The following is a 20697-nucleotide window of genomic DNA, read 5'->3' as shown; positions in this document are numbered from 1 at the left end:
CACGAAGCGAGCGGCGACGTGAGGCAAAGGGACACAGCCACAGAAAGACAGGGAAAGAAATTTACATCCGCAGGCCGCAAGGGGAGAGAGGATCAAAAGGGAGTGCACATCTACCCTGCACTAATACTGAGAAGTCCCGAAGGGAACGAAATAGCTGATGACTAAAGGGCCTCCAAGCCACACGCAACACACTGGATCCAAGGGTACGCCAGCCGGAACAGCAACGTGACCTCACAAAAATGTGGGCCTCGATACGCATAGGTGGACACTCAAGCATTGCCACCTTAATAGTGCCTGCAGCAGGGTGGGAGGAGAGAGCAGCCCCGGCTACCTGGGAGAACTACATAAGATGCGGGCTGCGGAGAGCGTTAGTCCGACACCCTCCCCGGGCAGCATAAGGAACAATAAGCGACCTTGGCAGGTGGCCCCAAGTCAAAGAGGATACGGTCTGGACTAAGTGAGGAGCCCCACCCCTGGTGCCACCTCACCATTGCCTCCCCCCTCCAGTTAGGGTCATGCTCGCAGACGCCCAGGCAAACCCACCATAGGAGGCACGGATTCTGCACTCCCCTCGCACACCACAAGGAGCAAAGAATCGCCACAGTAGACACCCCCTCCCATGGTCAAGAGAGAGGCAAGGCTGAAGGAAGAGACCATCTCGTACTCTTTCACATCGGACTCCCCTCCTCCCAGGAGAACGACCCACTCAGGGGCACCCGGATACCCCCACTGGCGCTGCCCGAACGACTGCACCCCCAAAGAGCAACCACTGGCTATGAGGGACCCACACAACCAAAGATCCGCCGACTAACAGCATCACAATGCCCCTCTGGATCGGAGACACAATTGGCAAAGATACAGCTAAAAGGCAGACGCTCCAGAACAAGATGGACCTCTAGATGGTCAGACCCCTCCAGGCCCCTCAATCACAACTCTGGAGAATGGGGAAACAGTGGAGGACGAACCCCACATTTCTCTGATGTTATGAAGACCATTGGAGAGTCGCAGATTCCCTTGAGGGGAAAATCGGGGGCCTGTCTGCAGGGGTTTAATTCCTGCGACAAGACCTCAGTTACCGGTCTTCAAGAGTGCGAAAAACGGAGCAGAAGATTTCAAATTCTGAGGACGCTATGGGGTGGATGGAGAAACAGCTGGCTGCCAACACTCAAAGTGTCACAACTTGAGAATAGAGCAGAAGATAATGAAGTGCGAGCAAGAAGAAACAATATCTGAATCCTCGGAATTGCGGAAAAGGAGGAGGGTCCCATTGTCAAACTCTTTCTAGAGAACTGGCTGACTGAAGTATTTGCCCCCAAGAAACTCTCCAAGTTCTTCTCCATCGAGCGAGCCCACAGGGTCCCGACCGGGCACCCTGTCCCTGGCGCACCACCACGAACAATCATCGCCAAACTCATGAACTTTCGGGACAGGGGCGCAATTCTCCAGATGGCCCGAGCCACTTGCCCCATCACCTACAACGGCTACCGAGTTGGTTTCTATCCAGATTACAATAGGGAAGTCCAGAAAGCCCGACAATCTTTCGATTCTGTTAAGAAGAAACTACAATCCCTGTCAAAATACACATTGTTCTTCCCGGCGCTACTGAAAGTGCACCATGAAGGAATCGCCCAGCTGTTCTACTCGCCAAAAGAGGCCTGGGAATGGCTAGAGCCTCAAATCCTATACAGGACTGAGCATCAACGATCTCAGAGAGCTTCCGACTCGGAAGCCAAGGATGGACGGCTCCCTGCCACAGACGAACCCACAGGGTTTCGACTCTCCCACATCTCCACAAGACGGAACAGACATGGAGGAGAACGGTTGAGGACCGCCACTATGGAAATGGGATAATGAAATATGAAGAATCATGGGGACTACACAGCGGTGGTCGCTGCGGGAAGATGGGAAAATGTAGTCGCGGTTGGCGTAAGCATCCAATAACTCACCAATGTTTTGGGTTGATGTTCTGTGCCCAGCTGGCGCATGGATCGGGCTGCAGGTGCTTCTGGTTTGGGGGAAGTACAGGGTGGGACATGGGGATAACTGGCCCGTTACGAAACAGCAAAACGGCAAGGCCCACGTTGGGCCATGTCTCGAGGTAGGGTACCTCGACTGGCTCACCAGAATCCACAACTTGCCACCAGACAGGGGCCCAGGCGAGCGGGAAATTGGAAATTATACTGCAACTGTTTTGGCTCTTTTGTCGTTTTGTTCTCATGGTCACAAAGTCAAGGTCCTCCTTGATGGGTCACAACGGTGGGGGTGGCGGGGACTGGAGGGGGAGGCGGAGTGAACACTATGCCTACACACGCGATATCGACCAAGCTGCTACGATTGACTTGTATTATTGGTAGTAGACTTTAAAAAAGCCTTCGACTCAGTGGGGTGGTCTGCCCTGTGGGCTATTATGGACAAGATGGTATTCGGCACCAACTACATATGGGTCAAGTTGCTGTATGATTCTCCCGAAGCTGTGGCGAGGGTCCGTGGGACCAACTACAGGACCCTTTACTTGGGGCGGGGTACTAGGCACGGCGGTCCCTTCTCCCCCTTACTGTTCACATTGGCCACAGAACCGCTCGTAATCGGGCTCCGGTCGTCAATGGAAAGGACTGGTTTTGCATGGCCGTGGGGTGTGGAAGATCGAGTCTCACTCTACACAGATTACCTGCTCATCTACATGAGCAACCCCAAGACTTGGTGCCCGGCAATCATGAATATCCTTAACGAATATCAGTCCTTCTGTGGCCGCAAAGTAAATACACACAAAAAAAAAAAGGTCCTCTTCCCGCTTCAAGGCGGGGCTGACAATCGCGCGACACTGCCCTTACTCAGTCTCCATCCAAAACTTTGTAAACCTGGGTATCACCATCAGTCCGAGCCCAGAGGACTTCATCTGCCTCAACCTACAACCGGTGATGGACAAATTCGAAGCAGACTTCACCCACTGGCAATCACTCCCACTGACGCTAATGGGCAGAGCGGCCCTCTTTAAAATGCCCTCTTCCACGTTTTCTGTATGTCCTTTAGAATGCCCCCTCCACATTCCCCACACAACCTTCGTGTCCATAGAGGCAGCCCTTCAGGGATGCATTTGGGGAGGGAAACAACCCTGCATAGTGTTAAAAACTTTACAGCACTTTATAGGTTTACCAGGCTTACTATTCGGCTGCAAGTTTGGGAGTGGTGAATGACTTGCTCCATGGGGACCCTGGGCTTCTTTATATATGGGGAGAGATCAGTAGTTTGAGGGCAATCACACCCCTCCGAGTGCTATACGGCATAGAAGGGGATACAACAGGTTTGTAAGGTCTGGGCAGAAGCAACCCTACATATGGGCTGGGGAGGGAGACCCACGCTGGACCAAACCCTCTGGAATAATGCACGCATCCCTGAAGTCCTCAAGATGGGACACTATCAGGTGGGACGAAATAGGGATACGGACCCTGGCAGATGTGAAAGACGGGCATATAGCACCATTTAGTGATATGCAAGACAGGTTTGCACTAACCCCGGGTGAGCAACTCACGCCATCCGGACCCAATTCCCAGTGCTGAGAGAAGTCCCAATATACTCCCCCCTAGAAGCAAACATGGTCCACGGTGGGATCCCGGCTAAGGTCACAACACTAACAGGTGATCACTGCCTTCGGGGCCCAAGAACTCTCTGGGCTCCGGGAGAAATGGGAGAGAGTAGTTGGTACGCTAGAATCTGAAGAATGGGTCGAGGCACTAATGTTCCCGCAGGAGATTGGCATAGACTCTAAACTTTGCTTAATACAGTTCAAAATATTGCATCAAGCATATTACTCCAGTGCCTCGATGAAATGGGGGATGGTGGAGGATGGTGACTGCTTACGGTGCCGCAAAGGAGAGGGAACCTTTTTCCACATGCTCTGGGATTGTGATGTCATTCAGGACTTCTTGCGGATGAATTGGCTCCAGATCAACACGCTCCTGGGATCCCCAGTTCCACAGGACCCTAAGATGGTGATACTTAGTATCTGGGCGGAAGTGGATAATGCCAAATGTGAAAAAACCTCTCAGTGGCACTTGACTGGGAAAAAGACTTATTGCCTCCACATGGGGATCCCCGGATAGACTGTGCCTAGACCAACGTGCATCACTGGAGAAGTGGATATACAATGCCAGGGGTTATCCTGGGAAATATATGAAAGTCTGGGGGAGATGGATTGCGAACACAACCACATAGACCGGAGAGCATGTATGTTGGGGATAACAGTCCACCAAAGTGAAGTCACGACCATAGACTAAAGAAACTCCACCCACCCCACCCTGCCCCCCAATCCTCCCTTCACCCACCTCGGGCTTGCTCCTTGGGATGCCCACACTACACCACTCTTTATCGCTTAAATAACATAATGCACTATACTCCGAAAACCATGGCCTGGCCGGCCACCATGGAGGTATTAGAATAATGTTGAGTTGGCGAGACTCCTTGATTTTGCAAATTACTCTGTGAATCAGCGGTGTGGGCGGGAAGGCGCAAGCCTTCATGCCGTTCCACTGAAGCCAAAATGCGTCGCCCAGGGAGCTGGGGCCCTGTCCCTGCCAGGAGGCTGAGGGCACTTCTTGTTGTGCCAGGTGGCAAAGAGATCCACCTGGGGATGACCCCACCTGTTAAAGAACTTCTTAATAACGAGGTCATTTAGCTGCGACTCTTAATTGTCCGCTCCCAGCCTGCTGAGCCTGTCCGCCTCCAGGTTGGATTCACCCGGGAGGTGGACTGCCGTGCGGTAGATGTGGTTTTCCAGTGCCCACTCCCACATGCTGATTGCCAGTCTGCACAGAGGGGATCTGGTGCCTCCCTGCTTGTTGACATAGTACATGCTGGACGAGTCGTCTGTCTGGATGAGGACAACCTTGCCCCTGAGAAGTGGTAGGAATGCCCCGAGTGCTAGCCAGATGGCCTTCCGCTCTAGCCAATTGATGTGGTATTCCTGCACCTGTCGAGTCCAGGTGCCGTGAACAGATCGTCCAGGGTGGCTCCCCAGCCCTCGAGCGAGGAATCCGTGGCAAAGGTGGCCTGCAGGGAGTGCATACGAAAGGGCTTGCCCATCCGTAGGTTGCAGCCCCTGGACCACCATGTTAGGTCCGGGTAGAGAAATGGAGGAACGTCGATCATCTCGGATTGAGAGCCACAATCCTGGTTCCGTGAGGCCGTGAAGTGCAGCTGAATCCTACTCATCCTCAATCTCGTGTGCAGGACGGCTAATAGGACCGCCGCCAATAGACCCAGGAGATGTTGGTACCACCATGCCGAGGTAATCTCTCTGCTGAGGAAGTGGGTGGTGGCCCTCTTGACGGCCGAGATCTTGTCCAACGGAAATACCTTCTCGGAGCGTGTATCCCAAATGAGGCCCAAGAATGTCAGTCTCCGTGGGCTGCAGCTGTGACTTCTTGAGATTGAGCGAGAAACCCAGATCATGCAGTGTGTTGATAAGGGCATGGGAAGAGTGGTGAACTGCTTCCGGAGATGTGGCCCTGGCGAGCCAGTCGTCGAGGTATGGGTAGATGGAGGCCCTGCGCTCCAAGGAGGGCCAGCACCGTATTCACGAGCCTGGTAAAGAACCTGGGGGCCGAGTTGAGGCCAAAAGGAAGGACCTTGTATTGAAAATGGTACCCCATGATCTAAAACCATAGGAAGGATGGGTCTGCCAAATCGGGATGTGGAGGTATGCGTCCTTCAGATCCAGGGAGCACACCCAGTCTCCCTTGCACAATGTCTCTGCTATATAAGCTGGCGTAAACATCTTGAATTTTTGCAAGGGTAAGGAGAGTGAGGGTGGAAAGGTCCAGCACAACTCTCAGGCCCGCCTGATTCTTCTGAATGGTGAAAATCCTGAAGTAAAAGCCCAGGCCTCGCTGGGAGGCTGGGACTTCCTCCACTGCCTGGCTCTCTAGGAGCAACTGGATCTCTGCCAAAAGAGTTGCTGTCCCAACCTGTGGGAGGGGAGGAGGGAGGATAGGCAGGCAGTACACTGTGGATACTACAAAGAGGATCCAGGGGTCTGAAATTCAGGCACCAGAAAAGCGTGGTGAGCAAGCCTGCCCCCCACTGGAGACACGTGGACCCGAAGGGGCGTGTCATGCCTCCTTTCCCTCGGAGGCTGTCGCGGAGGAGGGGTGACTGGAAAAAGCCTTTACTCCCCCCCCCCCCCTTTTTGTCATTTGCGCCTGTTCTGAGACAGCGAGCGGTCCGGCTGCCTGGATCTCCGTTTCTGGAAGCCACGGAATCCTCCATACGTACGCCCCCTGTCAGAGAACTGCTGTGACTGGGTCTACGACTTGGGCGTGGTCATAAAGATTTGGCCGTTTGTGAGCGGTTTTTCTTCTTGTCCAGCTCCTCATCCGTGGAGGAGGTTTCCTCCACCACCCCCCAAACTCCCCCTGCCCCCAAACAGTAGATCTAAAATGCGTTCCTACACGTCAGTGTTTTAATTTCATCACCTGTAGCCAGGCGCTGTCCTTCTCATGTCCGTGGCGAAACAGAGGGCACGGCCAGAGGTATCAATATGGGCCACGTGGATTCCATGAGGTCCTGCGCCACCAGCTTGGACTCAGCGAGCCCCGCCTTAAAACATGATTGGCTCTGAGTAGGGAGTTCCGGGAGGAAGTCGGCAATTTCCCACCATAACCTTTGGTTAGCGGCCGCCAGCATGGCGTCTGCGTTGGCCTGATGAAGATGCAAGGACTTGTTGGAAGAGTATCTTGCCGTACGCCTCCAAGATCTTCTCCTTGCCTAGCAGCGCCGCAGAGGAGGTGGCTGAGGCCGACAGGCTTGGTGTATAGTGATGCCGCGGCGATCACTGAGGAGTGTGGCTAAGGATGGGCTGAGAGCAAGAGTGTATCCCACTCTATCTGCCTGTACTTGGTGTCCAGGTGTCGATTGACCAGCTGGGCTGAGTGGGACTCGAGCCAACCCTCCTTGGCCAGGTAGATTACTTCGGTTTGCAGTGGAATCCCTGTTTTGGCAGAGGGGCGTCGCGTGAGGACTTCAGCCTCTGGTTGGGGTAGGCCCAGATACTCTGCCAGTCCTGCAAGACGTTTGTGGAAGACCCTGGCTGAGGATGGCGTACTGGGATCCTCCTCATCCATATCCTGCAGAGGTGGAGGAGTAGTTGGCGCCAGAAGCTGGGGTACAGGGGCCGTGGCCGGAGACTGAGGAGGCAGCGGAGGATGGTACAGAGCAGTCTGAAGAATCGGCTGGGGAGCCGGAGGCAGCGGCTGCACCAGGGTCGGGGGCACCGGCAGAGACGCTTATGGTGCCGCTAGCATCAAATGGAGGACTTCCCTGATGACGTCCTTGAGGATAACCCCCATCCAAGGTGACTTCATGAGGCTGAGGAACCTCTCGAAGAACCCCTCTTCACTGGCCGTAGATGTGGCACGGGTTACTGACGGGGTAGACGGGAGCTGCTGCATACCCTGCCCATATGGACACAGTGGGAAGTTGCCGCGTGCATAAGAGGGATAGGCTGTAGGCCACGTACCTGGTTGAGGCCAGTCCCACCTTGACACTCGCTCTTTGCCGAATTCCTGGAATGGCGTTGGACGGGTGCATCTGTCTGCCTTGGTGGCCATCTTGTCGAGCTACCTGCCACGTGCCTGCGACGGGTAGCTCGGCGGGCCCAGCCTCCTCCAAGACTCTTGCGTGTTGATCACAAGGCCTACCCTGCTCCTCGGGCCTAGGCCCGGTAGGTGCGACACCCTCGACCCGGGGGTCGGTAGAGCTGTGTTTAGGCACCTGCCCCCCCCCCCCCCTCGGACGTATTGCCGGTACTAGAGCGTAGCTCCTCGGCCATATTGCCGGTCCAAGGGCAGAGCCCCTCGGATGACAATCCGGTACGAGAACCTTCCAGTCCCTCAACACTACTACCGGGAGGATCCAAGGATCCCTCGGCCCGAAGGCCGGTAGCTGCAGCAGCCTCGATGCCCGTAATAGTATAAGGACCTGACCGGTACCTGCCGGGTGGGAGCGTCCTTAGGAAGGAGTCTCCTTTGTGGGGTGCGATGGAGAATAGCGGTCCCTACCTTGGGCTTGAGTCGATGTTTCACAAAGTTCTTGGGGTCCTCAGGAGGCGACTTCTGGAAGAGCTCCCTCCACCTGGCTAGTCTGTTCTTCAGCACTTTCGAAGACAGCGAGCCACACGCTGTACAAGTTTGCCAACTGTGGACTGGGCCAAGGCAACGTAGGCAGAGGGCGTGTGGGGATCTGAAGTTGGGAAGAGCCCGTAGCAGGATGGACACCTGCTGAACCCTGTGGAAGTTGACATGCACCGGGGAGGAGCGTGACACCCGAGGACCAGGGTACCTGAATAATAAAAAGACAAATAAGAGAAAGAAGTAACCGCACGTGGAATTACATGGCCGAAACCAAACCCAGGAGCGCTGGTGAATTCGGCCCGTTCACGTCGACGTAGAGAAAGGGAACTGAGGTGTGGCGGCGGAGTCAGGGCAGTATGTGCTCCCTAGGCCTCACCCCCCGCGCACCTATACATTTAAAGGGGAAGAAGATTTTGTCTCCTGTCCCTTGGAAGAGATGCCCATGCAGTATGGAGGAAAGGGGATGGGACACGAGTAAGGACACACGAGCAGGTGGTGGTGAGGCCACAGCAGTTGCATTCCTTGTTGGGGAGAGCCTGCACACCAAGGCTTAAGGCCTCCTCCCCCCCCAACCCCTGCATTCAGAGCATCAGACGCAGACACTGCCTACAGCTACCAGCTCGGGAAAACCTCGGGAGCTTCCCCGGGACAAAGTTAAGTGCATGCTGCAATGCAATGATTAACGAGACTCATAAGCTGCTGTGCTTGAGGCAGGACATAGTTCAACTTTCTTTAAACTACGGAGTTTGTATGTGTAGTCTGTAAAGTAATAGGGTTGGAGTTTGTATGTGTGCTTTGTGAACTGACGGGGCATTGACCCATATGCTGGAACCACACAGTGAACTAAAACAAAAAAGGTGTAAACTATGATAATCAGTGTTGGTTAGGAATCAGGTGTCCTCAGCTAGACAGATTGTCGTGAGTTCATTTCATGCGGTTTTATCTCAATGCCATTCTACGTTTCAATCATGTGTCCTTGTTCTTCAGGTTTCATTCATGATCATGTTTGCATTTACGATTAGGGGTCAGATCTGGAGTAAGAGTAGATTGGCAGGAGTTTAGGTAGAGACAGGCATCTTGGAAATAGGTTACTAGGAACTGCTAGCACTGTATTGGCACTCCGTGTAGTTTGGTGTATGAATGTGTGCATGACTCCCCCACTCTTCCAGGAAATCAGTGAACGATCAGTTCAGCTCAAAAAACTCAAGAGGCAAATGCTTCAAAGGGGTACGTCTGAACAACATCCCAACCCACAGAATCCTTGAACAGAGATGCACTGCAAATGCAATCCTTGGTGCATACAGTACTTGAAACTCAACTTGATCTTCCAAATATGAATATGCTGAACCTCTTACACTCACCTATTTTATATCCAAATTCTCCCAACTCTACTCTTAACTCATTGGCTTCATCAGCAATGTAATTTGTAAAACCTACCCAGAGACTGTTTGGACTAAAGAAAGTACCTATTCCTGCATATGAAAATACCTTATCGGCTATGAATAATGGGCTATACAGCCTAACTAAAATTGATGAAACATTAGAAAAGAAACAGATTAACACACCTATCTATTGAATAGTATATCCTCCTTATTGACTGGCTAACTATCAAAGATCTGCCCATTTTGCTCTTGCAACCCACAGAAACACTCGGGGTAGGTTCTAAATCAACTGAGAACTTTGCTGTAGGCACTCAGTTTAAGTTTGTCAACACCAAAATCGCAAAAAGAAAACTAAGCGAACTAGTAACGTGACAAAAAAAAACTAAGAATCAATCAATAGCCAAAAGACCAATTAGTACTAGCTCTAAAAAATTTCTGTGCCTTGACTAACCCCTCACAACAACCCTTATCCATTATTCGAGCTAAAGTTGATCCAACAATCCCGAAAGTAGAACCTGTACACAAAAGCCAGAGACAAGACGATCATACATCAACTAATATGCCCTTCCCTACATCCGTGGATCCGGTCACAGTAGATGTTTAAGATGAAGACTCGATGAATTACTCAACCTATTTAATTACATCCCTACCACAAGGATGGGGACAGGCAAGATACCTCACACTATCAAATTCCACAAGCGACAACGAAAGTCTCGAACTGGAAATTGAGGGCGGAGAATTATCATTTTCCATCCTTGGAACAAAAAGGTTATGCATATCCATAAATACCAATACACCTACTCTACATTCCTAAACAAGGGACACTCCTCAGCAATATACAAGCAAATCTCCAACGCTGCAATGTAAAGGGCTTTCGCATTTCACTCATGTAGAACACACCAATCCCACACCCTCTCCTCATCGAGGAAACTCAAAGGACAAACATACCAGTCTAAATCGAACAGACATGTTAACATTAACAATGAAGGGCAGGCAAAGAAGAGACTTTTCCAAACAGGACTACCCGATTAGCTGTTTTCAAAACAATTCCGAAATTGAAATTTTTTTTTTAACAATTATTATTTTTTTAACAATACAACCAAGCTTGCAGTACAATTACATTACAATATTGCTTTTCTTCAATAATATATACTGCTCCCTCTGCCCTCCCCCTCTCGAGCCTATTCTTCCACACCTTCTGTTCCTGCGCCTTGCAGGTGGAGTCCTCCATCCGAATTCTCTACTGAGTCGTGATCACTCGTCCCATCATGAGCGGGCCCAAATATCGCAGTTACTAGATGCTTCCAAGCTGTCAAGGTTTCTGCTTCCTCCTCCCCACCCAAGTTACTTGCCTCCTGCCATACTGCAGTTTCAGCTTCTGACCACTTTTGTAGGTCTTTCCACCACACTTCTACTATCGGACCATGGCATGCCTTCCAGTTCATAGCAATTCTATGTTTCGCAAGTATATATGCCAGGTCCTTAAGTTTACTGACATGCTTCAATTTCCGTGATCTGGGGAACCCTCCTATCGGGCACCCCCACGACAATTCTATCATTAGCTTAACCCTTTTTGTGTTCAGACTATCCGCCACACCCCTCCAAAAACGTTCAATCACTGGGCACGCCCGGAACACGTGCACCATCCCAGCATTATTCTCACTACATTTTGGGCATGCTTGCTGCCCAGCATTCGCAAATGTAGCTATTCTTTGGGGCGTCATGTAAGCTCTGTGGGTGATATACAACTATCTGTTGCAACCTAGCATTTCTTGACACCCTCTTATGATATCTTTGGGCTCTCTCCCACATCCCATCTGTCATAGGGGTGCCCACCTCTTCCCATTCCTGTTGTAATCGCATTGGTTCTTTCCCCACTTTAGACATAACTATCTCTTATAGTCTGGCTATCTCATATCCTCCCTCTGCTATGTCGTATATAGCCTCTAGAGTGGCATCCGGTTGGACTGCCAGTATTATCCGACCACGTTTTTTTAACCCGCCGCACCACCCTGTGGTATGCAATATACTGTCCCGTGTAATTAGGTTTCCTCTACCAAAGTCTCAAAATCTATAATATTCCCCTCTTGCCATACATCGCCCAGCGTTGCTATCCCAACTAGTTCCCAGTGCTTCCTGATCGTTTTCATTAGTTGAGCGTCTTTTCCCACCAGTGCCACAAGTGGCACCTGCGGGGAGCATGGGGAAGGGCTCTCCATTACCTGACAGGCCCTGTGCCATATGTCCCATCCCAGCAACATCATTTTTGGGCACACTTTGAAATTCACTCTGGGCAGCCACATCATTTCTTGTAGAAAGAATGGTGCCCATTCTGATCTAAACAGCCTAGTTTCCGAGGTCGAGTCTTCCAATAACCATTTTGCTACATATTGCAATTGGCTTGCTAGGTAATAGACCTCGTAGTTTGGACGTTTTATCCCTCCTTTCTCATACGTACTTTGTAGCTTCCAGAGGGCTTTTCTATTTCTAGTCCCACTCCATAGAAATCTTATTGAAAAAAAGTTTGCAACCAAAAAAGCTTATCCATGGCGACAGCTTTCTATAAAGTATTTTCTGTATACTTGAATGTTGTCCGCATGAGCAATTCTCAAATCCTTGTGTGGCTGCTACACAGAAACAATTAGAAAGTGAATTGATATGACAAATAAGCTTAGTAACTGCATTTTTTCAACCATAAGTTAAACTAACTTGGACAAAGTGAATGCACCATACAAAGTGTGTATGAAGGAATTAAATAGGGTAAGTCTAGAAACAACACATTTTATATTATCAAAAAGTTTTTTTCTTAAATAACAATGGTCCCTTTTCTTTTCTCACAATAATGTTAATTTGACTAGGATTTGCTCTCCTGATAAACCATTGTAACAATGGGGAAACACGTGTCGAGTGGGAACAAAAACAATTGAGTGAGAAAATTGATATTATTCTTTGAGAATCTTTCGCTTATTGAATTTTTAAGTGTGAAATAAACACTTGGACTGAATCGACTATACATGTGATGAGAACATGTGGAACTCAAAATAAAAAGCACTACAGAACAGAACTAATGCTTTGAAGTTCTTTTTTTCTCCTAAAATTGTTAATTGGATCTATCATTTGAAGACTCACCGCAACAAATTTAACCCTAAAGATTGGCGCATGAGTAAAACTTTATTTCTCATATCAATTCACTTTCCATAGGAAATCTCTACATATGCTATGTAATCGGAAAAAGAATAGTTTTGGGATCAGGTGCGGTATATTACTAAAGTAATGCAATAGTCTTGGCAGGACCGCCATTTTTAACATTGCCCCTCTCCCCATCATCGCCAAAGGAAGCTTCGTCCAGAACTTCATGCTACTTTCAATACTCTTAACCGCCCTCTGTGTTATGCAGGTGCTCTGCCTCCACTGTATGGTAGAGGTCTATTCCTAGGTACCTAAACGTGTCCACCTCCCACGGTATTGGCAATACAGGCAGGTGCTCTAGTGGGGTCCCCTTATATCTGCCTAGCGGGAACACTCATGACGTTTTAGGATTTACTGCTATGCCCGAAAGAAACAAAAATTGTTCCATCACCTCCAGCAAGTATTGGAGTTTTTCTTCAGGGTATTTGAAGTACAACAGTAGGTCATCTGCATACATGGAAATTAAATGTGGCTCTGCTTCAATGGTGATACCCATCACATTATACTGTTGCCTGAGGTATATTGCTAGTGGCTCTAGAGCTAAAATATATAACATTGGGGACCATGGGCAACCCTGTCTAGTACCTCTGCTAAGCTGCCACCTCTCCGAGATTATCGCTCCTGTTTTCACCCTGGCTAGAGGCGCGCTATATAACAATTGGACCCATCTAAGGTACCCCGGCCCTATCCCATAGCTGGTCAAGGCAGCCATCATCCAGGGCCATTTTACTGAATCAAATGCTTTTATTGCATCCAGTGATACAATTGCCATCTCTCCATCTTCCTCATCCACATACTCAATGACTCGATGGAGCCGCCTATGGTTATTCGTAATATTTCTGCCTGGGACGTACCCAGTCTTGTCAGGGTGTATGAGTTTGGTGATAATTCTTCTCATCCTATTTGCTAGAACCGCTGTGAGTATTTTGCCATCCTAATTTAGCATTGACAATGGTCTATGATCCACATTCCTTGGTAGGCTTATTAGGTTTCGGGAGGGGTATAATGATCGCCTTTCGCAGGGACTCTGGGAGCCTACCCTTGTCGTATGCCTCGTTTAGCATTTCCAACAGGGGGGGGGGGGGAGCACCTCGTCTTTGTATTTTTTGTAAAATTCACTCGGAAGTCCATCGGCTCCCAGGGTCTCGTTTGTGGGTAGCTGCACCACTACCTCCTCCAGTTCTTCCAGGGTGATCGGGCGTCTAGCTCTTCTCTTTCTTCCGAACTAATCTGTGGCAGACCTATGTCTTCTAGCATTCCCTTTATTCTCCCTTGATCACTCCCTACTTTGTCATATAGGGTCGGATAATATTCTACAAATTCTTGATTAACCCCCTTCCTGGGTGTCCACCGTACTACCATCTCTCGCAATTGTCCGGATTGTGGGTCTGGGGGTTTCAAGAGCCATGCCAGCATTCTTCCTGGTTTATCCCCTCCCATATGCCATCTCTCTATGTACTTCTTATAATTCAGAAGACAGTCTCTCCCAGCATCCCACACATTTTTGCTGCAGCCCAAGTATCTCTTCATTCTCTGCCTCAGTGGTACCACCCCTTCCCAGTGCTTTCTCCAACTCGTTCTCAGCCTCTTGTAGTTCAGCCACTATCCCCACTTGCAGCTCTTTGGAATTAGCTATGGCCATCCCCCACAGCGTACCAGCAAATTCAACACTTCCAGTATTAATTTCAAAATAGCTTACTATGTCGTCTCTCAGGCTTTCTCTGAATATAGTATCTCTCAGCGCTTCAGCACGGAGGTTCCAAGTCGGTATTCTTGTTCTCGGGGGCTGCTATGGCCATCCCAGTATCAGTGTGATCCGAGAGGACCCTCGCTTTGTATTCTGCAAGTGTTACCTCCGACATTAGATCATGCGTGACAAACATGTAATCCAGCCTAATGTGCAGATTTTGTGGGGCCGAGTAATGGGAGTATTGTCTCTCTGGCATATGTTGCACTCTCCATGCATCTTCAAACCCCAGGTCCGTCAGCAATGTCTGCAGCGCTCTGGCCATTGGGGTAGGTCTATATTTTATTATCCGATCTATCGATTCTCGGATTGAGTGCGCAGTTAAAGTCTCCTCCCCAGACCACTGCCTATAATATGCCGCTGTATCATGGTTCGGGTCATATGTGTTAATACTTATTTCTCTGTTTTCTACCAGCCCTCTTATTACCATCCTTCCGTCCTCTGCCACAGTGTATTGTAGCAGTTGGAAAAGGACATGCAGCGCCACCCATGTGATCAAACCTCTGGCATAGGCCAAATACGTGGCGCCTACCACAGTCCCCCCCCTCCATTTATTCCGTATCACTTCTAGCTTGTCGCGCGTACGGTGTGTTTCCTGTATCAAAGCTACATCTATTTTTTTGTCTGCGCAGGTACATCATAACCTTGTTCCTCTTCAGGTAGCTATTGAGCCCTCTTACGTTCCACATAGCAATTCTGAGTTTGCCCATTATTTATCAATCTGTATCTCACCCTCCTACCGGTGCAGTTCCCATTCAAAACTTTTTTCCCCACGTGTAGACTCATAGGCTCGGTCCCCAACTACAAACACACTCAACTCCCCAACACCCGACCCACCCTCCCTTTTCCCCATCCCCTTCCCCAACTAGCCCAAACCCAATATCTACCCCTCCACTACCCCCCCAACCTTCCCAAATGTTGACCAGCTCCATCCCTGGATCTCAGGCACCCCGGCATCTAGCCCCTAACCCGACAACTCGCGCACTCGGGGCTCAACGGGGTGATTCAGCCCTAGTGGCTTTTCTCCTCACTATTTACCAGAGGGGGGGGGGGGTAGGTCACGTCCCGTTTGTGCCTCCTGCATTAGTAAATCACATTGGAATATCAATATTTAACAGTGCCAACTATATTCCAGTCCAGTAAGTCCAGCATCACTCATCTTGAGCAATCAATGTCATGCCATAAGGTTGCCCCCATTACATCTCTTTCTCGGCAACTCATAGCATTGCCTCATATCAGTTATCTTGTGCATCTCGTCGCTGATACTCTTCAACGTCCAAGCAATCTTGGGCGTCCAGCCAGTTCGTTGCTTCTTCCGGGGTGTCAAAGAAATGTATTTTGCTCTTATGTATTATCTTAAGTCTTGCAGGATACAGAAGCATGTATTTAAGGCCAGCTGTCCGTAGTCTCCTCTTCACGGCTACAAATCCATAGCGTTGCCTTTGTACTTGCATGGTGTAGTCTGGGTATGCAGTTATGGTCGCTGCCACACTTTATCGTCCCTCCTTTCCTGAAGAACTCCAGGATCGTCTCTCGGTCTCTATAGTTCAGGATTTTCGCTATGATCGCTCGGGGCGGGGCCCCTGGTTGCGGCCTTCGCATCAGGGCTCTATGTGCGCGTTCAATTGCGAATCCGAGAGAGCTTGCCGGCCCCAATCTCCGGCATAATCATGCTCTCCACGTAGTCCGTTGGATCTTGGCCTTCCTCTCCTTCTGGAAGGCCCACCACGCGTATGTTACGTCTCGCTCTTCCTTCGGCTTTCTCTGCTCGGTTCTCTAGGTTCGAGACTTGCTGCTTTAGTACGTGGATCTCCTTAGTATTGCTAGTGCTGGTTTCTGCATTGGTTTTCACCACACTTTCCAGACAAGTCGTCCTCTCCGCTAGCGCCCTCATGTCTTGCCGCAATAGATGGACCTCTATGCCCACTGCGTCTATTTTGTTCTCCAGCGCCACTTTTAATTCTGCCATTTTTGTCCCCCACAAGGTTTTCAGTTCCGTGATAGCGGCCAGGATCGCCTGTCATCTCTCAAGGGGGCGATTTCCGCTGACCTGCTGGTGGGGGTCTGTGCCGGGGTGGTCGGGGTCTTAGAAAATATATCTATCATTGATTGTTTAGCCTTCGTTTTGCCTCCTCTCACCGACATTATCCTACTCTTTGTTGAGTAATTACGAGTCACCAACACCTGGGCCTTGCAGCACCTTTCACCAGCAGTGTTCGTGTGTCTGGCTTCCACGCCCCAGCCTGCGTTATGTTTATTTTCAGTCTATAGATACCGACCTTCGGGTGGGAGCAGGCGCCATCTTGTTTGAATCTCCACCGTTATCCGCTGCTTCACTTCGCAGTGATGTTTCGATACTTGTAGGCCGCAGTGTGCGCTGACCTGCCAGACCACCGAAGCATGTCAGCTACGATCCTTGTTACAGCCGCTCATTTACATCCAAGCCCTCTCCAATGTTTCAGATCCGCTTTTATTGGCGAGCGATGCCGTTCCGCGATGTGCCAATGCAGCTGTCCTAAGGCTCACCCCTTTGTTCTCACATGGGCGCGATTTTTTATCTCTCGCCGACCAAAACTCGCCATTTTCTTTAACTCGCAACACAGCACTTCGTGCAGTAAGAGCCAGCTCCACGACCTCTGTATGCCTCTCGTATTCACGTATTCATAGTTCCAATAAGGCAGCACTCTGCAAGCTCAAAGTATGTTTTTTTTGGTCAGATCAGCAGGAGCTCATAGGGATCACGTCCTAGTCCGTGGCCATGTAGCCACGCCCCCCCCCCCCAAAATTGAAACTTGATACTCAAGACATTGAATCCCTCTACATCACCAACACCCGAAAGAGGGACACTGTAACCCTAACGGTACCATCACAGATTGTAAAGGAAACCATATGGAGGAAAAAGACAAACTCTCAACAGGGCTTCTCACCAACTGTTGAACTACTAATTTCAACAAGAGATAGACTGCATCGCTTATTTACATGATGATGAATTTGAAAAGAGAACAGCTACTCATAAATGGTGAGGGTACTAGAGGGCACCTCAAATGCGAAGTTGACTTTGACAATGACCATTGCTCGCCCCAGGAAACAAAATTGTCTTGGCTCTAAAAACCTCTCAAAGACACTAATCATAGAAAAACCCATAAACATCAAACAAACCCCTTGGTTACCTAGGTAAAGATGGCGGTCTGGAATACCAGAGGATTTAAACATCTCATGCGAACTGACAAACACCATCCATTGGACACCTCATTGTTTTGCAGGCAACTTGCATATCTAGCCAGCCCACGTGACCTAACTGAGATATGCTGGATACTTGCCATTAAACATCCTAAGGGCAGACCAATGGCAGGCCTACTTACAGCACTAAAAGTAGACTCAGATGGCAAATTATACTTGAGGCTTCCCCCATTCCCGTGTTCAATTGTCGAAACTCGAAATCCCAAACCCTCTACATCGCTGACATTCCACACTGCCATCCTTAATCTTTATTGGAACCCAGCTGTTTGGTTTGATGCAATTCACATGCCAGAGCTTATCGCTAACGAACCAGACCATTACATCACGCTAATTGTAGGAGATCTGAACATAGAATGCATCACTTTGAATAATCTAATGCTCACACCAAGAGCAACCATGGGGATGAACCTAATGTCTGAAAGAAACTTCACCCTTCTGAATGTAACTATTGAAGGCGACACTCCACCCTGCCCAACCTGGAAGAGCGACTGTTGCAATCCTAGATCTTCATGTCCACCCAAGCAATTAATCGAGTTGAAAAATTCACCACAGTGATCACAACATATTAGAAACAGTTTGGGTACAAATATCTTGCCCCTAGCAACAATATTACAAACCTGCTTTGCAACCCTCCGAATTGAGAAATAGAATGGTCCATACTAAAATTAAACTGTGTTAGATAAAATAAAGAACAACTTAAACAGAAAGTCTTCCCCATTTCTGCCTTCTTGGTATACTCATACTCTGACCATTTCATGAGAAAACTTGCTCTGGATCCCGCTCAGTGTTTCGTCACAAACACATACGACGATGAAATGAGCTAAGCTCACTGAGGTTTGACCATACGTATATCCTCTTGCAAATAAAAATAAATTGAGCTCCTCTAGAGCACCGGGTCCCGATGGACCTTCGAATGCTACACTAAAAGGTCATCCAGAGAAGTGGTCCTCAATATTGTACGCAATATTTCAAACCGACTTTCAGAGGTATTATTCCTGCCTCATGGAAACAATCAATTATTCCCATATTCAAAAAGGGAGACCGGAATATACCATCCAATTATAGACCTCTTGCCCTATCGGACACCCCTGGCAACATTTTAGCAAGACTGTTGCTTAAGAGATTTGAGCAAATGGCTGAAATCAGCAGATATGATGGACGTTCAGCTACCCATTATATTTGCTCAAAAAAAGCAAGTCATCACATCAAAACAACCGATGTACCTTGCATTTATAGATTTCAAGCAAGCGTTTGACTATCTCTCTAACCTTTCTGCGGCAAGAACAGAAGCAGACTGCCCACCTTACATCCTGAACTTGCAACAATTTTACACCAACACTTCCATTCGAGTGAAACTGAATCAAGACTGACTCTTATCTCACCCCATCAATACATATCGTGTCCTCAAACAGAGCTGCATTCTTGCATCTACTCGTTTCAATTTTTACATCAAAGACATCCACAAACACCTGGATGCTGTCAGAGCCCTTCCACCCAAAATAGGACCTCACCCAATCGGGTGGCTCCTCTATGCTGATGACCTTGTTTTAGCATACCAGACTCCTATTGGTCTCCAGAGACAACTTGATGCGCTGCAAAACTATGCCTCGGAAAACAGGCTTATGATGAACACTGGCAAATCCAACATCCTGAAAATGCAGTGCAATAGAGTAAGAAACAAAACCTCCTTGCGCTCATGGTCTATAGGAATGCAAAGACTGGATATCATCCATGAGTATAAATACCTAGGGTAAAACATCAATGACAACCGATCCAACACACTTATCAAATGAATATTAAGAATAAAATTGAATTTTTGTGCTCGCAGGCCAGGTTGGTGCATCGAAAATATGGTCCTTCCTTGCTAACCTTCTACAAGCAAAAAGTCATACCTGCATTAACATACAGTACTCAATCTAAACTCCCCGAAAACTAGTCAGTTTGGGAGTACTTAGAAGGAATCTTCTGCAAGACCACACTGTCTATACCAAAATGTTTCCCCATCCTTGTAATTCGTTATAAAGTAGGATTGATCTCACTTCAGGACATCATCTCTTGGCACTCCACTCTATAATGCTTTACAGAAAATGCATAATGAAAACAATGTTTAAAGGCAACCTTAATACCAGTTCTAGCATTTGTTGTAGGAATCACCCATGACAAACTATTAGATACTTGGAAAGAAGGCTGTACCTTAACTTTGGAAAAAGCGGACATTGACGAAAATACACCAATATCCAACCCTGAGCGCGCAAAGCGAAAACTCTGGTATTTTGATTGGACCAGTAGCAGTAAATAAAATGCACCCAATACAAGATCTCTAATTCTAGAAGTTTTCTCCCAAAAATGTTTAATCAACTCCCTAAATACCTAAAGAAATGTCAAGACAATTTATCGCACCCAGCTAATGAGAATGTGGTTCGACCTATGGCCAACTAAAGAACCACTAACGGTCCGTTCAAGGGACCAAGCCATCAAACCCACGTGCAGATTTTGCAATCTAGACAGCCATCCTGAAACCTAAGAACACTTGCTTGTACACTGTACTAACCCATCTTCATTACGAAAAGAATACTACCATAAATCCTTTTAAGATTGTGTTTTATCATCCTATCAAATGTGGACCATGATTTTTAATGCACATCTCTAAATACAGCTACAAATCTATAAACACACAATCCTGTCGGGAGAAAACTCCAATCTTGCGCAGGTATGCAGCAGTAACAAATGCAATGCCACCATCTATAATGCACAGCATGTTGATCCTCATTTTCTATTTTAGTTTCTTGCCTGCAAACAGCCTATTTACAGCTATACAGTAGGCAAAGCTAACAATAAATGCTAACATACCCCCGATAGTTACTTTTGTTACAAATAAGTACATTATTGCACTGTACATGGCTGCATAGGACAAGCCCATTTTAACCGCAAATCGTTTTTATGCCCGAATTTTATGCAACCGACTCATGAACCTCACGTGCATCCTCATATAAAGTCACAATTAGAATGTGAT

General features: G+C 48.5%; 1 protein-coding gene across 2 annotated transcripts in view; it reads right to left on the bottom strand.

Annotated features, from left to right (window-relative positions):
- HAUS6 (HAUS augmin like complex subunit 6) overlaps positions 1-20697 on the bottom strand; it is a 1011950-nt gene that overhangs the window by 841794 nt on the left and 149459 nt on the right. The gene's annotated exons all lie outside the window — the stretch shown is intronic.

The sequence above is a fragment of the Ambystoma mexicanum genome, chromosome 6p (genome assembly GCF_040938575.1).
Source record: "Ambystoma mexicanum isolate Mex_15411 chromosome 6p, UKY_AmexF1_1, whole genome shotgun sequence".
NCBI classification, from domain to species: domain Eukaryota; kingdom Metazoa; phylum Chordata; class Amphibia; order Caudata; family Ambystomatidae; genus Ambystoma; species Ambystoma mexicanum.
Note: the sequence above shows the minus strand (reverse complement) of the source record. Positions and strands in the feature narration are given on the sequence as shown.